Source organism: Rhinoraja longicauda, chromosome 39, assembly GCF_053455715.1.
Source record: "Rhinoraja longicauda isolate Sanriku21f chromosome 39, sRhiLon1.1, whole genome shotgun sequence".
Classification (NCBI taxonomy): Eukaryota; Metazoa; Chordata; class Chondrichthyes; order Rajiformes; family Arhynchobatidae; genus Rhinoraja; species Rhinoraja longicauda.
Window position 1 is genome coordinate 2,123,963 of NC_135991.1, and position 24,835 is coordinate 2,148,797.

Here is a 24,835-nt window from a genome sequence, read left to right on the forward strand (position 1 = left end):
TCTAGATAAATCGATGCAAAAAAAAAAAGGTAATCTGAAATCTAAAACCAGTGAACTCTTACACACATATATGGAAAACACAAATATAGCAGATGTGTGGAGGATTGCAAATCCGACGGGAAGGGATTATTCGTTTTATTCAACGGTGCATAAAACATACTCACGGATAGACTATTTTCTTGTGGATACAAAATTAATTCCGCATTCTATGAACCCTAAATACCACATAAATGCGATCTCAGACCACTCTCCGTTAACTTTTGTTTTAAAACTAGAAGGAATGTCTATGAATAAATCATTTTGGAGGTTTAACTCGCAAATTTTAAAAGACCCACAAGGGAGTATATATCTAAAAAAACAGATGGACCTATTTTTTGAGATAAATGATACACCAGATATATCCCCCACGTTATTATGGGAATCCTTCAAAGCATTTATTAGAGGAGTCATTATTTCATTTCAAGCTTATCAAAATAAAAAGAATAAGAATGATCAAAGACATTTAGAAGAACAAATAAAACAATTAGATACAGATAATGCTAAAGATCCAACTATGGATAAACATAATAAAATCCTATTATTGAAATTCAAGCTAAATAAATTATTGTCAGAGAAAGTTATAACACTATTTCAAATTACAAAACAAGAACACTTCGAATTTGGGGACAAACCCCACAAACTTCTAGCACGCCAATTGAAAAAACGGGAAAAAGAAAATGCAATATTAAAGATTAAATCAGATAGAGGGGAATTATTAACATTACCCAAGGATATTAATAAAAGATTTGCTCAATTTTACCAGAATTTATACACATCTAAAACGTTAATAGACAATAATAATAAAATTTCAGAATTCCTAGATAATTGTAACCTACCACAATTAGCACTGAGGGAACAAGAGGAACTGGGAGCACAAATTACTTCGAAGGAGATAGAAGACACAATAAAAACACTAAAGAATGGAAAAACACCAGGACCAGACGGATTCAGCAATGAATTTTATAAAGCATTTTACGACATAGTTATTCCACGATTACAGAAAATGTATACATATGCTTTTAAAGAGCAAAGCTTACCTGAAACACTAGCAGAATCAACGATTATATTAATACTTAAAAAAGATAAAAATATAGAAGAACCAGGATCATATAGAGCTATTGCTTTGTTAAATACGGATCAAAAAATAATAGCGAAAACACTAGCCATTAGACTAAGCAGGTACGTTAGTAGACTAATAAATGAGGATCAAACAGGATTTATATCTAAGAGACACTCATTCAATAATTTGAGACGTTTGCTTAACATAATGCACTCACATAAACCTCATGACCAAGAGTTATCTATCATCTCACTGGATGCAGAAAAAGCGTTTGATCAAGTAGAATGGGATTATATGATTAAAGTATTGCAAAAATTTCAATTGGGAGAGAACTTTATCGCATGGATAAAATTATTATATAACAAACCTACGGCTAGAATATTAACTAACAATATATTATCCTCGAAATTTGAACTATCAAGGGGCAATAGACAAGGATGTTCACTATCACCGTTGTTATTCGCTTTGGTAATTGAACCCCTTGCTGAAAAAATAAGAACACACCCGGATATTTATGGTTATAACACAAAATATTCGAATAACAAAATATCCCTATATGCCGATGATGTACTACTGTACATCACAAAACCACAAATTAGTATACCAAACATATTAAATTTAATTGAGGACTTTGGATCCTTTTCAGGATATAGAATAAATTGGAACAAAAGTGAAATTATGTCGATAAATCCAAAAGACTCAACACACCTCCGGAAATTCCCTTTTAAAATAGCTACAGAAAAATTCAAATATTTGGGAATTGAAATTACTAGAAATTACCAGGATATGTTTAAAGCCAATTATAATCCCCTACTTAAGAAATTAAATAATTTGATTAAATTCTGGAAAACACTTCCGATGTCCTTAATAGGCAGAATAAATGCTATAAAAATGATTTTCTTACCACAAATCCTATACCTATTTCAATCAATACCTATATATCTTCCTAAAAGGTTTTTCAAAAAATTGGACTCAGATATTACAAATTTTATATGGGATTATAAATCCCATAGAATACAAATAGCACACCTTAATAAACGAAAAGAGTTGGGGGGTCTAGCGCTCCCTAACTTTATGTATTATAATTGGGCAGTAAATATTAAAAATATGATTCACCTGCTGGACAATTCTGCCCATCAGGCGGCCTGGATCTTAATGGAAAAAGGGGACTGCTCCCCGAGTAATATAGGAGCGACTATCCTCTCACCAATAAATCTGAATAATAAAAATTATAATAAAAATCCAATTATACATAGCACAATTAGAACATGGAAACAAATAAAACAGAATCTAAAATTAAGAAACTTATCTCTTTTAATACCAATAGTCAATAATCCATCGTTTAAACCATCAATTATAGACAAATCATTTATACAATGGGAAAGAATGGGAATTAAATCGCTCGAAGATTTGTATGAATTGGGAAAATTACTATCATTTCAACAAATACAACTGAAATATAATTTGAAAAATAACCAATATTTTAAATATCTTCAAATTCGTGATTATCTGAAAAAATATACAAAAGATTATTATAATATGCCTTCCGACTTACTGGATGAAGCAATGAAGACAAAGGCGGAATCAGCTAATCTAATATCGTATTTATATAATATCATTTTAAACATAGCAATACCCACAACAGATGGAATTAGAAGAGACTGGGAACAAGAATTAGCTATAAAAATTTCAAAAGAGAGTTGGGATAATCATTTACTACAGGTGCATAAATGTTCGATCAACGTACGACATACGCTCATCCAATTCAAAACATTACATAGATTATATTATTCAAAAACTAAATTAAATAAAATCTTCCCGAATGTTTCACCAATTTGTGATAAATGTCTGTGTCAAGAAGCTACTATAGCGCATTCTTTTGTTTTTTGTACAAAAATCCAAAAATTCTGGTATGAAATATTTGATATTTTTTCAAAATTAATCAAAATAAAACTGGTACCAAAACCAGAATGGATCATTTTTTGAATATCGGAAGGTAACCCTGAATTAAACGTGTTTCAGAAGAATTTATTTAATTACGGGCTAATAATGGGAAAAAAGCTCATACTGAAATTCTGGAAAAATGCGCCCACACCAACAATAAAAATGTGGATATCAAATATGTTTGAAACACTACATTTGGAAGAGATGAGATTCCTCTTAGCAGGTAAAGCAGACCAATTCCAAAAGACGTGGTCTACGTTTCTGGACCTATTACAAGCATGAGGTGCAATAGTAATTTTACAAAGAAATAAATAAATAAATGGTATCAGGACCTGGTAACGGGAGGTAAAACAACAAAACAGACTTGGTTGGTAGTCCCCTTCCTGCGGAGTTTAATGTTATAATAGAGCGATTGTTTCTACTTTTTTTTTTTTTTTTTTCTTTCTTTTCTAGGGTCTACTTTCTTACTTTACTTCCTTCTCTAACTTCTTTTCCAAGGGGCTTTCTTTTCCCAACACTCTCTTGCACTTCACGACTCTTGCGCACTTTCTTTCTTTACTTCTTTACTTCTATCTTTTTCTTAAAGCTCAAAAAAAGGAAGCGGTATAAAAAATGTATTAAGATATACCTGTTGTATTATTGTAATTTACCGTACTTTTAAAAAAATTTTTAAAAAAAAATTAAAAAAAAGGTGTTCCACCCAGCGGGTTTCCTGTTCTGTTCTGTTGTTAGGAGTCGGCCCTTTTTGTCTACAACTGGTGTCTCAGTGGTTCGCCGATGTTTGCCACAGATTATTTTGGTTATCTTGTAGACCTTCCCTCGCTCTCCTTTCTTATATGCATCTTCTGCTTGATTGGCTAGATCTTCCATGTACGCCCGTTTGTTAGCTCTGGCTTTCCTCTGAACTGCTTTGTTTGCTTCTTGATATTGCACCTTGTATCTTTCTTGCAGCCGTTTGGATTTTGTTTCATTTATTTGCTTCTTTAATTTTCTCCTATTTTTAATGGTTTGCCATGTGTCTTCAGTTATCCATTCCTTCTTTATCTTCTGCTTGAACCCCAGGCAGGCTTCACTGGTTTTCACATAAGCTATTTTGGTTTGTTCCCACACAATATTAATATTATTTGCATTTGGCTCTGTGTGATCATCCATATCTACTAGTGCCTGAAACCTGTTCCTTAATTGTAGCACGAAAGAACTTTTCACTTTTGGGTCATGTAGATTTTCAACGACGAACTGTTGCCTGCCTGTCTTTTTGCTCCCTGTTTTCCTCAGTTTAACTTTGAGAACAGCCAGGACCAGGTGATGTGGATCAACAAGCATTTTCAGTACAAAGTCCAGCTCCCTGTTTAACCTTCACCGAGTAATGAACGTCTCTATGTGCCGTTTATCATCAGATGGTCTATCTGGTTCTTATCCCTTCCATTAGGAGAATACCATGTTAGTTTGTGGATGTCTCTGTGCGGAAAGAGGGTCCCTCCAATTACTAGATTGTAATTGGTGCAGAGTTCTATTAGTCTCTCACCGTTCTCATTTATAAAACCACAGCCCTCTTTGCCCATGGCTCTGTTCTGGTCTGTGTTGTTGTTTCCAACCTTTGCATTTAGGTCCCCCATTACAATCTTCATGTCATGTCTTGGTGTGTTTTCTAACTCAGCCTGTAGTTGCTCATAGAATTCATCCTTAACACTATCATTACTATCGTTTATAGGGGTGTAACACTAGACGATGGTTGTATTAATTTGCTTCACCTTCATTCTGATCTTCGTGAGTCTACTATTGACAGGTTCCCACTCGAACAAACTATTTTCTACTCCTTTCTTTAAAAGGATGGCTATTCCTTCTCTGTGATTCTCATCATCCCTTCCTGAGTACAACACTGTCTCCCCTGTGCTGGTCCTAAGTCTCCCTGATCCCATCTGCTTTCGCTTACTCCAAGAATGTCTCGGTTGTAGCGTCTCATCTCTGATGTCACTTGTGCTAGTTTCCCTGTGTCGTACATTGTTCGTACATTCCAAACTCCTATCCTAGTCTTAAGTTTGGCATTCAGAACTTCCACCTTCCTGCCAGTGGCTTCCTTTCGGCTTTCACCATTGGCATTCATCCTAGCGTCTGTCGATAGCCCTGGAAGTCCGTCACGCCCAGTTGTTGTTTCCGTAATATATTCGTTTTACGAGGCGGGGTTGTTAGCCCTGTGCTCAACCCCCAACCTGGAGGACCAGTGGATTGCACTTCGTCTCGTCTCTACCCTTCGACCTGTCCAGCATGGGAAACCCTAACAGGAGACGAATCTCCCGCTGGCATAGCTCTCGGGGTCATTGAGACACACAAGCTCCCCGACCACGACAAGGTTGCAATCCAATGGGGAGGCATTCCATTTAATCTTTAATCCATTACTTATCTCACCTTTCACATCAATTCCTATTATACTTGGCCGTTCTCTCCTATCCCTTTGTGAGCTTTCTGTCCCGTTAATTCTGGGGTCTTAACTTTTCCTATACTCTCTTTCCCTTCAACTCCATCCAATTTGACCCCTCCCCCCCCCCACTACTATTTAGTTTAAAAGAGAGGATAAATGGGAAATACGGGACTCGAGGAAGGGAAATTGTCCATTTTACTCATTAATCCAGAAAGAATCAGCATTCCATCTGGGAGATGCCTTCTCTGCCTAAACCAGCCTTTCTCCTTGGATCACTCCATGACCCACAACTCCTATCTCAAGCCTTGTGCTCTTGGAATGTCACCTGATGCTGCAAAACTTTGCATCACATATTCAGCCTGTCATGTCTTGATCTGTGGCTGGAAGACTGATGCCACAGTTTAAAATCGGGTCTTGATATTAAAATCTGTAGTATCTCCGTGCAACCAATATTCTAAGAGAAGAATAACTCAATTCACACTACACTGCATCACAGCTGCTCTGTCGTTGACTCCCTGTAAATAACACAGCCAGTATCTCCTGAACCTAAACTTTCCAGAGTCAGTTCAACAGTGTTTAATTGTTACACAATTAAATTCTAACTTCCTGCAGCTGAACAAGTCTGTTAACACAATAACATTCAGATAAATAGAAAGTAATCAACAATACAATAACAACAACAGTAATACCAGGTAAACATAAAAACAGAATAGACTGGAAATACTCCATAGGTCAGGCCTCATCTGTGGGAAGAGAAACAAAGTTCAAGTTTCCTTCAGCAGTGTGCTGACAAAGGGTGTAGGATATTTAAGGTTGAATTTGGGCCATGGCTGGGGACACCTCCTGTCATTCAACAGACTTTACTGATATACTTTATGTCCTGTGTTCACTTATAATTTTAAGCGACCGTTGCCCCCTCTGTCTATGCTTGTTATGTTGCAGATTTGTGAACTGTGCCAGAAAGGAGGAGGAAGAGAACCTTGTTGCCTTCCAGCACCGGGGCAACATTTACTACAGGACCTGCAAGCCGGTTCCTCCTCACTGCGAATTGCTGGTCTGGTACGGTGATGACTATGCCAAGGAACTGGGAATCACACGGACCATAATGTGGATGTTAAACCAAGACCCAAAACGTGAGGATTCTGCACAAATCAGGGAACTGCAGGCTAAGCTTAATGTGTGGGAAGGAACTGCAGATGCTGCAGATAGACACAAAATGCTGGAGTAACACAGCGGGACAGGCAGCATCACTAGAGAGAAGGAATGGGTGACGTTTTGGGTCGAGACCCTTCCGACTAGTTTGGGAAGTGGGAAACGAGAGATATTGACGACGATGTAGAGAGATAAAGAACAACGAATGAAAGATATGCAAAAATATAACGATAATAAAGGAAACAAGCCCTTTGTTATCTGTGTGTTGGGTGAAAATGAGAAGCTGGTGCGACTTGGGTGGGGGAGGTATAGAGAGACAGGAAATGCCAGGGTTACTTGAAGTTAGAGAAATCAATATTCATACCACTGGGCTGTAAGCTGCCCAAGCAAAATCTGAGATGCTGTTCCGCCAATTTGCGTTTAACCTCACTCTGACAATGGAGCGGACCTAGGACAGAAAGGTCAGTGTGGGAATGGGAAGGAGAATTAAAGTGTTTAACAACCAGGAGATCAGGTAGGTTCAGGCAGACTGCGTGATGGTGTTCAGCAAAACGATCGCCCCGTCTATGTTTGGTCTTGCCGATGTGTAAGACTCCACATCTTGAACAACGGATACAATAGATGAGGATGGAGGAGGTGCAAGTGAACCTCTGCCCAACCTGAAAGGACTGTTGGGGTGCCTGGATAGATTCGAAGGAGGAGGTATTGGGGCAGATGTTGCATCTCCTGCAGGGGAAGGTATCTGGGGAAGGGATAGTTTGGGTGGGAAGGGACCAGTTAACCAGGGAGTTGCGAAGGGAACGGTTTCTGTCGAAGGCGGAAAGGGGTAGAGATGGGAAGACGTGACTAGTGATGGGATACCGTTAGAGGTGGCGAAAATGTCGCAGGATTATATGTTGTATGCGAGGGCTGATGAGGTGAAAGGTAAAGACCAGCGGGACTCTGTCTCTGTTCCAAATAGGGAGAGCGGAGGAAGGGCAGAGCTGTTGGGTACCGAGGAAACACTACGGAGGGCCTCATTTATGATGGGAGAGGGGAACCTCCATTCCCCAAAGAATGAAGACATCTCAGATATCCTGGTAGGGAACCCCTCATCTTGTGCGGAGATGCGGCGTAGACCGAGGAATTAGGAGTAGGGGATGGAGTCTTTGCAGGAAGCAGGGTGGGAAGAAGTGTGGTCGAGGTAGTTGTGGGAGTCTGGGTTTGTTATAAATGTCAGCCTGCGATGGAGACTGTGAGATCTAGAAAGGGGAGTTAGGTGTCGGAGATGGTCCAAGTGAATTTGAGTACAGGATGGAAATTGGTAGTGAAGTTAATGAAGTCCATGAGTTCTGGATGGGTGCAGGAAGTAGCACCGATGCATTCGTCAATGTGACAGAGATAGAGGTACAGGGACAGGGCCAGTGTACGCCTGGAACAGGGATTGTTCAACGTAATCAAACTTGAACTGTTTTACTGTAAAATAATTAGGGGTGTTTATCAAAAACAAATCGATTTATCCACAAAATGCTGGAGTAACTCAGCAGGTCAGGCATTATCTCGGGAGAGAAGGAATGGGTGACGTTTCGGGTCGAGACCCGTCTGAAGAAGGGTCTCGACCCGAAACGTCACCCATTCCTTCTCTCCCGAGATGCTGCCTGACCTGCTGAGTCACTCCAGCATTTTGTGAATAAATCGATTTGTACCAGCATCTGCAGTTATTTTCTTATACTATATATATATATATCAAAAACAAAGCAGCAGTTGTGGTAAGGATGAGAGATATGCAGAATAGTGAAGTGCAGAGAATTGTGCTGAATGATGTCGCGGGTGTCAGAAGCACAAAAACTTTGTGATGCACTGATTTTATTCAAAACATTCTTGGAGCAACTCACGCTGAATCACTGAGCATTTACAAAGATGCAGTCAGGCCCGTTGCCCTGCTGTTGTCCTCAGCAACTCCCAGCTCATCATGTTATTTGACATCCGCACTTTGCTTTTCATTGTCCCATTTTAACAAACCAGTTATCACACTGGGTTAGAAGGATTCTTAAAAACTTATTGACGTGTACCTTGTTCCTTGGGGGATATCAAAGACAGATTCCATCCCCCTCGAGTCTTTATCAGAATCATCTGGTGATTGATAACTCCCTCCTCCCCACAATTTTTCACTAGACATGCCTGTAAATTATTTCAATTAACATCTCCGAGCAGCTCCATTAACACTGAAGCAATTACTAATCTGTCTTCCAAATCAGAGCATGGATTATTTGGTGACAGTGATAATTTATGTTTCCTTCTCCAGTGGTAGACGGAGTGACCCAAGGAGACTGCATTTATCACAGCGGAGTACTTTACAAGGCACTGTCCTGCATTCTCCAGCCCAATGTCAGCTGGACAACCTTCTTCCTCCAGAGTGAACACAGATTGACAATGTAAACGTGTGCAGAGACCCTTCACACAATCTGACGGAAGGAGTGGAATTGGGAAATTAGGTGATATTCAAGGACGATAACGGGGGGACGGCATGAATGTGCAGAATGTGGGGTGTGTTTCACGTGGGCAAGGAGCCTCCATCGACACCAGCAGACCCACACGAGAGAGATGCCGTACAAATGTTCTGACTGTGGGAAGAGCTTTGCACACGCAGGGATTCTCCACCAACACCAGCGGACCCACACCGGAGAAAGGCCATACACATGTTCTGACTGTGGGATGAGCTTTGCATACAAAGGGGACCTCCGGAAACGCTAGCGGACCCACACCGGAGAATGGCCGTACACATGTTCTGACTGTGGGAAGAGCTTTGCATGGGCAGGGACTCTCCACCTAGACCAGCGGACCCACACCGGAGAAAGGCCATACAAATGTTCTGACTGTGGGAAGAGCTTTACTTATCTCCGTCGGCAGAAAGCTCACACCGGCCTTGAAACGTGCCCGTGTGTGGGAATGTCTTTAAGGACTCAGCTGCTTTCACTGTTCACCTGGGAGCCTGTGTTGAACAGTAACACAGAAAAAGACCACCAACTTTTTGTGTTATAATTTCCTTTATATTATTTCATTTTATATTATTTCATTTTTTTCCTTTTGAATTACTTTGAGTAATTCTGGCGGTGCTGGCTCGAAGGGCTGAATGGCCTAATGCTGCACCTGCTGTCTATTGTCTATTATTCATGTTTTCTAACAGTATTAATATTGGCAATTACTGTATTTCACTCTTTATGATGATATTTTGTGTGGAGAAGTCTGGGTGTAAGGGATGGGCCCGTGGGTTCCCACTCCCTGCATGAATTGGGGTCCAGGGACGGGTATCATTGCCACATGTCCGACCCTATCTAGACTGCATCTTCTGACTGGGATAAACTGCCCCCACTGGGATATTCTGACTGTGTGGGATCGCTGGGATCGGGGCTGTTAAGATGCAGTCTGGTTATCGCACTGAGTTCATCAACACGGTGATTGATAAATCAACCACTTTTATTGTTGCCGCAAGTCAGGGGAACCGTTCTGTTCTGTGGACTCATTGCTCCAGTTACTTTGATCAAACTGCTGGTCCCTGCAGGTTTCGATTTATTCCTGTGAGATTTCTTGAACCGGTGATCAGTAAAATGCTGACACTGGAGTTTGCAACGTTTGAAGTGTTCGAAGTATAAGCAGAAGGTGAGTTTGTAAATTGAATTGTTGAATGTGTTGGTTGATGTAATTTATTTAACGGAGGTTTGAGAACGGAAATGTGTTTTAATTTGTTTCATTCTGCAGTGTATTTAAAATATTTCTGTGCAAGGCAATTGAGCAGCACCCGCGTTGTCCCGGCAAAATCTGTTAATATTATTCTCATGTTATTAAAGTAATTGTGTTGTGAATCAATGTGATTGAAGAGTATTTTTAATGGCGGTTGCATCAACTCCTGGGAGCTCCGTGCATCATGTTCCTTGTTGTTGCTGATGGGAAGTGCAGCGGCTCAGTGGACGCACGGCGCTGGTCACTGTGTAATCCACGGATGCATGGAACAAGCTGCCAGAGGAGGTAGTTAAGGCAGGGACTATCACAACATTTAAACAGTTTAGTCTTGCACTGATAGGAAACTTTGCTGGAATTAAGTAATCTATATTTTATGCTTTAGAGATGGAGCGTGGAAACAGGCCCTTTGTCTCAACGAGTCCACGCTGACCAGCGATCGCCATGTATCACCCCACACACAAGCACTATCCTACACCATGAGGGACAATTTACTGCAGCCAATTAACCTACAAACCTGCACATGTTTGGAGTGTGGGAGGAAGCCAGTGCACCAAAACCCACGCGGTCACAGTGATAGCGTATAAACTCCGTACAGACAGCACCCGTAGTCAGGATCGAACCTGGGTCTCTTTTTAAAAATATATACAAAAGCTTTTATTCAGAAAACAAAACAAACATACAAAAGGGTAACACGATGAAAGGCTGCAGATATTGGCAGTTTACAAACAAACAAACATCAAATTAATACATCACCAACTTTGTCAATAATACACTTGACGTCCCGCGGTGACCAGCTTTCACGGAAGGCCTCCAGCGTTCCCGTGGACTCCACGTGTTCCCTCTCCATGGACACGCGGGCACGGACATTGGCCCGGAAGAGGGGCAGGCAGCCGACCCCGGTGCGGCCGTCGACTACCCGCTGCCTGGACCCGCAAATGGCCATCTTGGCCAGGCCCAGGAGCAGACCGACAGGTAGGCCCCACCGTCCCTCCCGACCCTGCCCCCCTCTATACCGGGTGCCCAAAAATCAGGAGCACAGGACTAAAATGGAGCCATAACATGGGGAGCAGCGCCTTCGGATACTCGAACAGGGGCTGCAACCTCTCACACTGTAAGTACAAATGGTACACGGTCTCTTCCTCGCCGCAGAAGTAAGCTGTGAGGCAGCAACTCTACCGCCGCGCCACTGTGCGGCACTATTCCCACAGTACAGTGCTGCCCATGTTCATTACAAGACACAACAGGTCAGTTCTTCCCACAATAACAGTGCAGGGGGAGACGGGGAGTGAGAGTAACAGTACAGTAGGAGAGGGGGAGTGAGAGGAACAATACAGGTGGAGAGGTGGAGTGAGAGTAACAATACACAGAGAGGGGGGAGTGAGAGTAACAGTACACAGGGGGAGAGGGAAGTGAGAGGAACAGTACACAGGGGGAGAGAGGGAGTGGAAGTAACACTACAGGGGGAGGGAGTAGTAACGATGCTCTCTGACTCTGTGCCACTTTGCAGATCATTCTAGCCATAAATTCTTGATTTGCCCCTTTCCCCTCCCACACACAGTGAAACTCCGATAACCCGTCACGGATTTCTCGGTAGCCCCGACGGGTCAGTATCTGGGTCACTGAGGCTCTGCGGTGTTGGCTGGCATCCCGTGTGTGAACAGGGAGTGCTGCTGGGTGGGGTACGGACTGGGGCCACTTGTGTCACCCAGCTGGGGATTAAACTAATGTGGCAGGGGGATGGGAGCATGAGCAGAGAGACAGAGGGGTGTAAAATGAGGGTAGAAGCAATAGGTAGCAAGGTGAAAAGTAAAAGTGGCAGGCAGACAAATCCAGGGTAAAAATCAAAAAGGGCCACTTTTCAACATAATTGTATAAGTGGTAAGAGTGTTGTAAAAACAAGCCTGAAGGCTTTGTGTCTCAATGCAAGGAGCATTCGTAATAAGGTGGATGAGTTGAATGTGCAGATAGTTATTAATGAATATGATATAGTCGGGATTACGGAGACATGGCTCCAGGGTGACCAAGGCTGGGAGCTGAACATCCAGAGATATTCAATATTCAGGAGGGATAGACAGAAAGGAAAAGGAGGTGGGGTAGCGTTGCTGGTTAGAGAGGAGATTAACGCAATAGAAAGGAAGGACATTAGCTTGGAGGATGTGGATTCGAAATGGGTAGAGATGCGAAACACTAAGGGGCAGAAAACGCTAGTGGGAGTTGTGTACAGGCCACCTCACAGTAGTAGTAGAGTTGGGGATAGCATCAAACAGGAAATTAGAAATGCGTGCAACAAAGGTAAAACAGTTATAATAGTAAGATTAAATGAGAACTTACCAGTTCGAAGTTTGATCTGTATTTTATGAGGAGTTACGATGAGGGATTACGTGAAGACCCCGTCCAGCACGCATGCGCGACATTCTTCAAAGCAGCGGTGTGGATTCACAGAAAAAACACAATGATTGAAATAAACATAGTAAAGAAAGGATAAGAACTTAATTACCAGTTGATCTGTATAAAAGAGGGTGGGAGCGGAGGGCACGTAGTCCCTCATCGTAACTCCTCATAAAATACAGATCAAACTTCGAACTGGTAAGTTCTCATTTAATCTTACTATTTTATTTCGGAGTCACGTGAGTGACTACGTGAAGACTTCAAAGCTCTGTGATTCCGAACCGTGTACCAGCTCATGCTTCACTCACTGTCTGAAGACCTTAGAGGGAGGAAGTATGTTATCGCAATCAAGAACCCTGTTTGTGAACAAAAAAGGTTTATTAATGACAACAAAGAACAGAGAGCTCCCCAGGGCTCAAATTAAATATTATCTGCAGACTCTAAAATTCTGTCTGCAAATGTAGCAGGTTGCGCCAGCGGTTTATTATAAAACCTTTGGAAAGTTCTTTCCGAGGACCATCCTGCTCTGGCCAGAATATGGTCGATAGGCACGTCCATTCGACTAGCCGCCGACGTAGATGCAGCCCTGGTGGAGTGAGATTTGTAAACATTAGTATTCACTCCTGCGGACTTAAGCACCTGCTTGAGCCACCTTGAAATGGTTTGGCTCGTCACCTGACCATGAGGCTTCTTGTGGCTTATCCATAAGGCTTTTTCTCTCCCTCTTAAGTTGTATGTTGTGTCTATGTAATTGGCGAGATGGGTCTTGGCACACAGCCGTGGGTCAGATGAATATGCCCAGAACTCCATGACTGGAGGCGTGGTACCTGGTCTAGTTTGTTTGACCAGTCCCTGAATATGGAATGTGAAACAGTCCAATGACTCTGTCATGCTGTCCAGCCTCAGAAGGTGGAGGGACTGTACCCTTTGAGCTGACACTGGTGCCATGAGCATGACTGATTTCAGTGTAAGTTGTTCCAGCGTGAGTGCCCTGGGCGGTGGCCATCCCCTAAGGTACGTCAGCACAATGCTGACATCCCAGATCTGAGTGTACCTTGGTCTGGGGGAATTGGTGTTAAAAAATGCACCTCATGATTTTTACCACTAATGGATGGGACCCCAAAGTCAGTTGTCCTGCTGCTGGAACCAAATAAGCTGACAACGCATTCCTGGCTGTATTTATGGCGCTGTAGCTGAGTCCTTCCCGATGTAATCCAACCAGGAACTCCACAACACTGGTGGCTGTCGCTGTAGTGTAGGTAGTTCCTGTTTTGGAGCAATACCGTTCCCATTTCCTTATGTTGGTCAGGTATTGTCTCCTGGTGGACTCCCGGTGGGATGCGGTCATCATGTTGATGGCGTCCTCAGACAGTCCCAGGCCCAGTAGAGGTCTTTTTAGAATCTGCAAGCCAGGAGATTGACTCTGTCATGGCACGGGTGACTAATGCCTGACACTGGGTGGATTAATAATTCCGGACTGCTGGGGAATTCCAACGGTGTTTCGACAGCCATGTCGAGGGCCATTGGGAACCATGGCTGTGTAGGCCAGTCGGGTGTTATCAAGATTCCTGAAGCGGAATCCAATTGAATCTTGCGTGACAGCCGACTGATGAGGCAGAAGGGAGGAAAAGCATAAAAGAACATTTTCCCCCAATGCAGCGTAAATGCATCAACTGCTGCTGCCTCAGGGTCTGGTTCCCAAGCGACATATGTTGGTACCTGGTGATTCAGCCTGGATGCAAATAGGTCGATATCTGGTGTGCCATATTGCTTTGTAATTTCGGCAAATACTTTGGGATTTAACATCCATTCGATGTTATCGTTAAATTTGCGTGACCTGGTGTCTGCCACTGTATTTTGCTTACCTGGTAGGTAAGTTGCTGATAACCAAGTATGTCTTTCGACACACCATTGCCAGATTAGGTTGACCAATTTGTCACACGATATCGACTTTACACCACCCATGTGTTTGATATAAGCCACCACCGTGGTATTATCTAATTGCAACCGGACATGTGCATGATGCGTATTAGATGAATATGCTTTTAAACCATAAAACGCACCCAACATTTCTAAATAGTTGATACCCCGTGTCTGTAGGCAAGATGATTTAGAATTAGTCCATCTGCCCCTTGTGCTGGATTGCATGTTAGTTGCTCCCCAGCCCAAAGCACTGGCATCCGTTTGCATGGTTAATACTGGGTTGGTTATTATTATGGGACTGGAACTGAGCCTAATGTTCCTTGTCCACCATTGTAACTCTGGAATGGATTCAGCAGTTAAATACATGGCTCGGTCAAAGTGACCTGAGTTTTGCTTTAGTGCGTTCACTTTTGCTCTTTGTAAATTTTGCAATGGTCCAAATTGTACAGCTGGAAAAGCTGCTACCATTTTACCAAACTCTAGCTACCTGCCGTATGGTTGGCTGACGTTTATCCATTAGTTCGTGGCATGATAGTGCCAATTCTGATGCTTTCCCCTTCGGCAGAGTTACAAACATGCGAACAGTATCAATCGTAAATCCAAGATAGTCCATGGTAGTGGACGGTGTAAAATTGGATTTATCTGGATGTATGACAAACCCCAAAGTTTCAAACAAACGTTTGGTAAGGCTTTAAATTGCCATAGCTGTTTCATCCAGATAAACTTTAAGTATTTACGATGCTCCTTGTGTATGGGTACTGAGTAGTAAGCATCTTTTAAATCAATGCCTGCTAGAAAGTACCCTCTAGAAATCAAAAGTCTGGCGGTTTCAAAAGTTTCCATCTTGAAATGTGTATAGTTAACTGACTCGTTAAACGTAGTTAAGTCAATGATGATGCGACATCCACCATCTTTTTTAGTTTTAGTGAAAATATTAGACACAAATTCCAAAGGTTCATGTTTTGTTCTTTCAATGACACCTTTTGCTAGTAGCCTCATAAGTTCAGCTTGACCCTCTTGTTTCTCTTTGAGTGAGAGGGTGAATACCCTTTGGGGTATAAGCTGAACTGGCGGAATATTTTTATGAACAAAGTCAATTTTATAGCCATGAATGCAGCTTAGTATGTACTTGTCATTAATGATGGTTTCCCATGCATCCAAAAACCAGTGCAATCTCCCCCCTGATAGTATAGAGCCCGTACTGGTCATATGCTGAGAGGGACCAGACCCACCTACCTCCATGGTTACTGGTGCTACTTCTGCCTCTTCGCTGGACGATGAGGTGTCTGCTGGGCTGTAGAGGCCTGCTGTTGGCGTTGATGTTGTTGGGGGTGGCACATTTTCCATGGGGTCCGCTCTGGGCCCTGGCCTAAAAAGGCTTACGGGGAATGGTTGCGGGCCCCGAGCTTTCACCAGTCCCATATGGTGGTCGACGACTGGTGGACGCCGTGGGGTACTGCCGCCTGGGTTTGTTGGGTCTGCTCGGTCCTAAACCTGCCCTCACGAGACCAAAGGTCTTGGACTCTTCCTCTAGGTCTTTCACCTTTTTTGGAAGGTCCTTTACAAAAAGCAGAATTGGAGGTTCTGAACCCGGTGTTTTGCAAGCCTGCAAACTTAGGGTTGAGGGCAGGCTTGATGATCTCATATTGAGTGGTGCACAGCAGAGCTAATGTATCTTGCTGATTTGTGGAGATGTCCACACCATCAATGGACCGAGCATATGATTTTCTGGAGCTTCAACTCCAGGTTCCTGATGTTCTGCCCCAGATGTCCCCAAATTTGGCTGTTTACAGCTGGTACATGCAATGATGTACAATTTTCTGGGGCTGTATATAGCTCAAAGGGCCTCATTGACCACCCGTTCTTGTAGGGGTTTTGAGGACAGGTGGTCAATGCTGGCTGCAAGTTTTTGGCTCTAAAAGCCGACCCCCTCGTGGAATGACCACGTAGCGGTTGACCACACCCAGCAGCTCTTCCTGATCCTGTACACCCTGCGTACTCCGGAGATCTTCAGCCAAGAACCCATCTTGTTGACCAGCCCAGACCTGGTCGCCAATGCTGCCTTCAAAAGAAGGTGAGGCAATGGCCAGTGCCACAAAGGGCACTGCGGGAGTGCCTGGGCGCTCTGGGCCCTCCCTTGGCGAGTCTGCTGCTGCTCTCTCAGCAGATCTCGCTGGAGCATTTGCTCCATAAGCCGTTTGGCTTTAGGCGGCTGCCAGTGCCGCTGTGTAGCGGTGTGGCATCTTCATCCGAAACGTCGGACACTACCGCCCGGTTCTGGCTGCAGGTACCTCCAGCTCGCTGCTCAGGCTGCACTAGCGGTGCTGGGCTCGGCTCGGTAGTTGCTGCCGCCTCTTGCCCCCCCTCCAAAGAACGTTCCTCAACGGAAGACGAACGGGGGCAAGCTGAAATTTCTTTCCTCTGGTCTTGCTCATCTTGTGTACCTAAAGCAGACCAGAGAAAATACTCACGGCCACGGTAGACTTACCTGTCGGCCCGACTTTTTAGTTTGTAGCGGGAGCACCTTGAACTCCCGTTCGTCGCGGGTGCACTGCGTGAACGCTAATGTCGCGCATGCGTGCTGGACGGGGTCTTCACGTAGTCACTCACGTGACTCCGAAATAAAATGGGTGACTTCAATCTACATATAGATTGGGTGAATCAAATTGGCAGAGGTGCTGAGCAAGAGGATTTCTTGGAATGTATGCGGGATAGTTTTCTAAACCAACATGGAGAGGAACCAACAAGAGAGCAGGCTATTCTAGACTGGGTATTGAGTAATGAGGAAGGGTTAGTTAGCAGTCTTGATGTGCGTGGCCCCTTGGGCAAGAGTGGCCATAATATGGTTGAGTTCTTCATTAGGATGGAGAGTGACATAGTTAATTCAGAAACAACGGTTCTGACCTTAAAGAAAGGTAACTTTGAGGGTATGAGACGTGAATTGGCCAAGATAGACCGGCCAATGATACTTAAAGGATTGACGGTGGATATGCAATGGAAGGCATTTAAAGACCGCATGGATGAACTACAACAATTGTTCATCCCAGTTTGGCAAAAGGATAAATCAGGGAAGGTAGTGCATCCGTCGCTAACAAGGGAGATTAGGGATAGTATCAAAATAAAAGATGAAGCCTACAAATTAGCAAGAAAAAGCAGCCTACCAGAGGACTGGGAGAAATTCAGAGTCCAGCAGAGGAGGACAAAGGGATTAATTAGGAAAGGAAAAATAGATTATGAAAGAAAACTGGCAGGGTACATAAAAACTCACTGCAAAAGCTTTTATAGATATGTGAAGTGAAAAAGATTAGTTAAAACAAATGTAGGTCCCTTGCAGTCAGAAACAGGTGAATTGATCATGGGGAACAAGGACATGGCAGACCAATTGAATAACTACTTTGGTTCTGTCTTCACTAAGGAAGACATAAATAATCTGCCGGAAATAGCAGGGGACCGGGGATCAAATGAGATGGAGGAACTGTGTGAAATCCAGGTTAGTCGGGAAGTGGTGTTAGGTAAATTGAATGGATTAAAGGCCGATAAATCCCCAGGGCCAGATAGGCTGCATCCCAGAGTGCTTAAGGAGGTAGCCCCAGAAATAGTGGATGCATTAGTGATAATTTTTCAAAACTCTTTAGATTCTGGAGTAGTTCCTGAGGATTGGAGGGGAGCTAATGTAACCCCACTTTTCAAAAAGGGAGGGAGAGAGAAAACGGGGAATTACAGACCAGTTAGTCTAACATCGGTTGTGGGGAAAATGCTAGAGTCAGTCATTAAAGATGGGATAGCAGCACATTTGGAAAGTGGTGAAATCATTGGACAAAGTCAGCATGGATTTATGAAAGGTAAATCATGTCTGACGAATCTTATAGCATTTTTCGAAGATGTAACTAGTAGAGTGGATAAGGGAGAACCAGTGGATGTGTTATATCTGGACTTCCAGAAGGGTTTCGACAAGGTCCCACATAAGAGATGAGTATGTAAACTTAAAGCACACGGTATTGTGGGTTCAGTATTGATGTGGATAGAGAACGAGCTGGCAGACAGGAAGCAAAGAGTAGGAATAAACGGGTCCTTTTCAGAATGGCAGGCAGTGACTAGTGGGGTACTGCAAGGCTCAATGTTGGGACCCCAGCTATTTACAATATATATTAATGATTTGGACGAGGGAATTGAATGCAACATCTCCAAGTTTGCGGATGCAACGAAGCTGGGTGGCAGTGTCAGCTGTGAGGAGGATGCTAGGAGGCTGCACGTGACTTGGATAGGTTAGGCGAGTGGTCAAATGCATGGCAGATGCAGTATAATGTGGATAAATGTGAGGTTATCCACTTTGGTGGCAAGAACAGGAAAAGCAGACTATTATCTGAATGGTGGCCGATTAGGAGAAGGGGAGATGCAACGAGACCTGGGTGACGTGGTACACCAGTCATTGAAAGTAGGCATGCAGGTGCAGCAGGCAGTGAAGAAAGCGAATGGTATGTTGGCATTCATAGCGAGGGGATTTGAGTACAGGAGCAGGGAGGTTCTGCTGCAGTTGTACAGGGCATTGGTAAGACCACACCTGGAGTATTGCGTACAGTTTTGGTCGCCTAATCTGAGGAAAGACATTCTTGCCATAGAGGGAGTACAGAGAAGGTTCACCAGATTGATTCCTGGGATGGCAGGACTTTCATATGAAGAAAGACTGGATAGACTCGGCTTGTACTCGCTGGAATTTAGAAGATTGAGGGGGGATCTTATAGAAACTTACAAAATTCTTAAGGGGTTGGACAGGCTAGATGCAGGAAGATTGTTCCCGATGTTGGGGAAGTCCAGAACAAGGGGTCACAGTTTAAGGATAAGGGGGAGTCTTTTAGGACCGAGATGAGAACGTTTTTTTTCACACAGAGTGGTGAATCTGTGGAATTCTCTGCCACAGAAGGAAGTTGAGGCCAGTTCATTGGCTATATTTAAGAGGGAGTTAGATGTGGCCCTTGTGGCTAAAGGGATCAGGGGGTATGGAGAGAAGGCAGGTACGGGTTACTGAGCTGGATGATCAGCCATGATCATATTGAATGGCGGTGCAGGCTCGAAGGACCGAATGGCCTACTCCTGCACCTATTTTCTATGTTTCTATGTTTCTAAACGTGAGATCTCCCTCTCAGCGTTGTACAGGAAAATCAATTACAATCAATTAACACGAGGTAAAATTCTGAGATTGATCAAGTGGTGATGTCTTCTTACCTGATACTGCAGAGGTGCTGCTGCCTGGGATGGAGGGAGTTGAGACCACCTGCAACCTCCTCAGTCCTGGGGACTCTACCGTGAGTGTTGACAGCTCAGCGACTACCTTCCACATCCGCTTCATGAGCGAATAACTGCAGGGCTGGATAACAATGCAGCCGATGTGGGTTTGGGGAAAACATGCAAAGCAGACAAACCAACACCTATTCTGGTGTCTGTGGAATGAAGAGTCCATTGTTTCCAGTCAACTTCCTCTAACAACCGCAGATCAGTGAAGGGTCAGCACTGAGCAGGGGGCTGCAATTGTAACAGACAAATGTATTAGAGAGGAAATGCACTGTAGGTCCTGTATAAATCCTGCCTAATGACCAGCTGACCATTACTACACAGAGGGCCATACTGGAACAGAAATGGAGATGTGTTAACAGAGGGAATAGTTGTAGTATAAACACTGCTAGTGGACTGAATATTGGAAATGTAATGGACAGTGCGGGCTAGAAAGGGTGCAGCCACAGAGTAAATCCTAGCCACGTTAGTACTGGGTCAGTATGTGGCACTGAGCTGTGTATATAGGAACTGGAACAGAGAGGAAATTGGAGAGAATTTTATCAGATTTATTCTCCACTCCAGCATCACCCCACGTGGCAGCATTGAGCTGTGTGGTGGATCTACAGTGAACAGAAAGGGCTGCAAAAGGAAACTGGCAGGATCATTCCTGTTGTACTACAACATGTCGCATCGGGTATTGGTGTGTGGCTCCAGTCCCAGAACAGACAGTAAACAGGACATTGGCAGCTGAAGCACAACTATGGCCTGCAAACAGGCTCTTTGGCCCAACTCCCGTTTGCCTCTGCCTGACCATAATTATCCCTCTAATACTTTCCGATCCATGAACCTGTCCAAAAGCCTTTTAAATGTCATAACTGTTCCTGCCTTTACCACTTCTGGCAATTCGTTCCATACATCCATCAACCTCTGTGAATAAAACTGTCTCTCAGATCCTATTTAAATCTTGCCCTGCTCACATTAGGACATAGAATAGCACATCACAGAAACATCACCATGGCCCACAATGTCTATGCCGAATGCAGCTCGATAAAATTAATTATATCCTTGCAAAAGATGTTATAGAGGTATATAAAATCATGAGGGCAATAAGTAGGGTAAATGTGCATGGTCTTTTCCCAAGTGTTGGGGAATCAAGAACCAGTGGACATAGGTTTAAGGTAAGAGGGGAAAAAATTAACAGGAACCTGGGAGCAATTTTTTCGCTCAGAGGATGGTGGGTAAATGGAACATGCTGCCGGTAGATGTATTTGAAGCAGGACTATAACGGTATTAAAAAGATACTTGGACAGGTACATGGAAAGGTTTAGAAGGAAATGGGCCAATGGGACTACCTAAACTAGGGGATCTTAGCCGACATTAATGAATTGGGCCGAAGGGTTTTTTCCCTGCTGCATGACTCCATATGATTAATATCCCTCCATGCCCTGCAGGTCCATGAGCTTATCTGTAAACCTCTCCGATGCCACTATTGTATCTGCTTGCTCACCGCCCATGGCAGGATGTTCCAGGCACCCATCACCCTGTGTAAAAAAACTAGACCAACACATCTACGTTAAACTTTGTCTCTCTCACCTTAAATCTATTCCCTCTAGTGTTTGACAATCTCACATTGGGAAAGTAAGTCTAACTGACTAGTCTCTCTATACCTCTCGTAACTTAATATACTTCCATCAGCTATCCTCTCCTTGTAGGTAATAGCCCATAATCCAGGCAGACATTAAACCCATGGCCTCCAGCTTTAGTCAGCCTATAGAGGCCTCCAACCTCTGTCTTGGTACAATGAATGCAAGCATCAATCTTATCGATGCCCCTCGTAATTTAATAAACCTCGGCAAGGTCACCCCACAGCTTCCTTCACTCCAAAAAAGAAACAGCCCCCACGCATCCAGGCTCTCCTCGTATCTTGAGCACTCCCGTCCCAGCAACATCCTTCTGCAGCCTCTCTATCTCAATCACATTCTTTGCAATAGCATGGTGATCAGAAATGCACATGATACTCATGTAGTCTCACTAATGTTCTATCCAGATGTAACATGATATCCTAACCCTTCACTCAATGTCCTGTCCAATGAAGGCAACAATGCCATATGCCTTCTTCACACTGTAAATGACAGGGCCCAGAAGTGTAACACTGTAAATGACAGGGCCCAGGAGTGTAACACTGTAAATGACAGGGCCCAGAAGTGTAACACTGCAAATGACAGGGCCCAGGAGTGTAACACTGTAAATGACAGGGCCCAGGAGTTTAACACTATATGGAGGATGGTGATGGCAGAGGCTATCACAACATTTCAGAGGTATCTAGATGAGTACTTGAATCACCAAGGCATAGAAGGTAACAGATCATATGTTGATATCTGGGAATTATATAAATTGATACATAATGATCAGTATGGACAAGGTGAACTGAATGGCCTGTATCCGTGCTGTATGACACTTTGACTCTATCAGTTGAAGCCTGGGGCAGACCAGTTATGATTGCATTGACACAGGGCAGGCAATCTACTTTTGTTCCTGTTTTGCTGTGTTCCTGTGAGAAGACACTGAGTGATCTTGGCAGTCATTGATGGAGGATTCTAATTCAATGATAAACATTGCAGCGGTGGAACAGCAGAAAAGGACACAGAAAATTCACTCCTTGGTCGAGCAGGCCAGAACTTTATAACTCAGAGTGCAGGAAGATGAGGGGTGATATTGTAGAAGCGTATCATTTCATGAGAGGAATACATAGTATAAATGCACAGTCTTTTACCCAGAGTAGGGGAATCAAAACCAGAGGCCATGGATTGAAGGTGAGGGGGAAAAGATTGAATAGGAAGGAACCTGAGGGGCAACTTTTTTTTTAAAGGCAAAGGGTGGTAGGTATATGGAACGAGCTGCCAGTGGAGGTAATTGAGACAGCTACTTTCACAACAAGTACATGGATAGGATAGATCGGTGTGGACATGTTGGGCCAAAAGGCTTGATTCCACACTGTATGACTCTATGACTCTCCCAGTCCGAGCTCCCTCTCTCACCTCAGACTTGCTTCCATCCGTTGCTGAATGTTCCTGTGACTTTTCCCCGGCCGTTTTCTCTGCCTCAGACATGGAGAGTCCATTGTTCTCAGTCAGCGAGCTTCCTAAAACAAACACAATACTAAGAAGCATCATTGGATAGAGGGCTCTGACTATTGGATCTTTAATGGATAGAGGATGTTGAAGAATATCTACTGGTAACATCCATACAACACCACGGGCAATGCAATGGATCTTCTATAACTTTAATGGACAATTATAATCGAACTGCCACCAAAGAAGTGTCCAATCCAACCAACACCAATTCCATGCTTAAAAATGGCACCAGCTCCTCCCACGCTTCTTCATGTAATCCCAGTACACTGAGCTTCCGTTGCAGTCCACATTTAGTTATCCAACCTGCCTTTGAATACTTGAAAACACAAGAACCGCGCCAGTGGATATGCAATGTACAAAGAGCATTGGATAGAAAACTTCCACAGGACAATCACTGTGCCAGACATTGATCACTGGGTTCGGGATCAGTAACAGGCTAACGACACACAGGGCCTGGGAAGCTGAAGACAAAGACATTAATTGTGAAGCTGTTAAATTTGTGGATAACAGGTCAGAATTAGAATGGCCGATAGGAAGAGACAAGGCTATGGAAGGCATTTAAAACCAGGTTATGAATTTTATGACCAGGATCAGCAGTAACAGGTGAATGAGATTGGTGCAAATTGGGAAATAGGGAAAATTCTGCATTTGCTTTCAAACTGTAATAAATAAACTTTCCATTTCTCTCCCCTTTCACTGCCCCCTAACACCGTCTGCAACTCAAACACCTCCTTCTCATGCCCATCCATTCATTAGTTTGTCTCTCTCACTCTGTGCCTCTCCAGCTGTTGTCTCTTTCATGCCTTCTCCCCTCACTGCCCATTGGACAATCTCTCGTTCTACATTTCCAACCTTTGCTCAGTAGGCCACAATGACATTTGGGCAGTTATCTGGGATCCTGAAGTGCAAGATGCCTTGTTCTCATTGAACTGCCATTATAAATATGATAACAGAACAGGGGAGAATTGAACAGTGGAGCATTTCCATTGGAACTGCAATGTCCAGATATGCGAGTGTGAATTATTAAGATACTGCACGGAAACAGGCCACTCAGTCCAATAATTCAAAGATAGACACAAAAGCCTGAGTAACTCAGCAGGACAGGCAGCATCTCTGTAGAGAAGGAATAGGTGACGATTCGGGTTTCCACCCATTTAAAGAAGGGTCTCGGCCCAAAAAGTCATCAATTCCTTCTCCCCAGAGATGCTGCCTGTCCCACTGATTTACTCCAGCTTTTTATGTATATCTTCGGTTTAAACGAGCATCTACTGTTCCTTCCTGCACTAGTCCAATATTTCAAACTGCCTTGAAAACTCTCTTTTCCTCCCCCCCTCCCCCCCCCCCCACTCCACCAACTCTCCTTTTGTCCTTTTTTCATCTGTGGCTTAGACAATAGAAAATAAACAATAGACAATAGATGCAGGAGTAGGCCATTCGGCCCTTCGAGCCAGCACCACCATTCAATATGATCATGGCTGATCATTCTCAATCAGTACCCCGTTCCTGCCTTCTCCCCATGCCCTCTGACTCCGCTATCCTTAAGAGCTCTATCTAGCTCTCTCTTGAAAGCATCCAGAGAATTGGCCTCCACTGCCTTCTGAGGCGGAGAATTCCAGATTTACAACTCTCTGACTGAAAAAGTTTTTCCTCATCTCCGTTCTAAATAGCGTAACCCTTTTTTCTTAAACTGTGGCCCCTAGTTCTGTACTCCCACAACATTGGGAACATGTTTCCTGCCTCCAATGTGTCCAATCCCTTAATAATCTTATATGTTTCAATAAAATC

The 24,835-nt window shown here is 43.6% G+C and overlaps 1 pseudogene; it reads left to right on the forward strand.

The window, feature by feature from the left end:
* Window positions 1–20,002, forward strand: part of LOC144611088 (histone-lysine N-methyltransferase PRDM7-like) — a 32,017-nt pseudogene extending 12,015 nt beyond the window's left edge.
* Window positions 20,003–24,835: the final 4,833 nt, after the last annotated feature.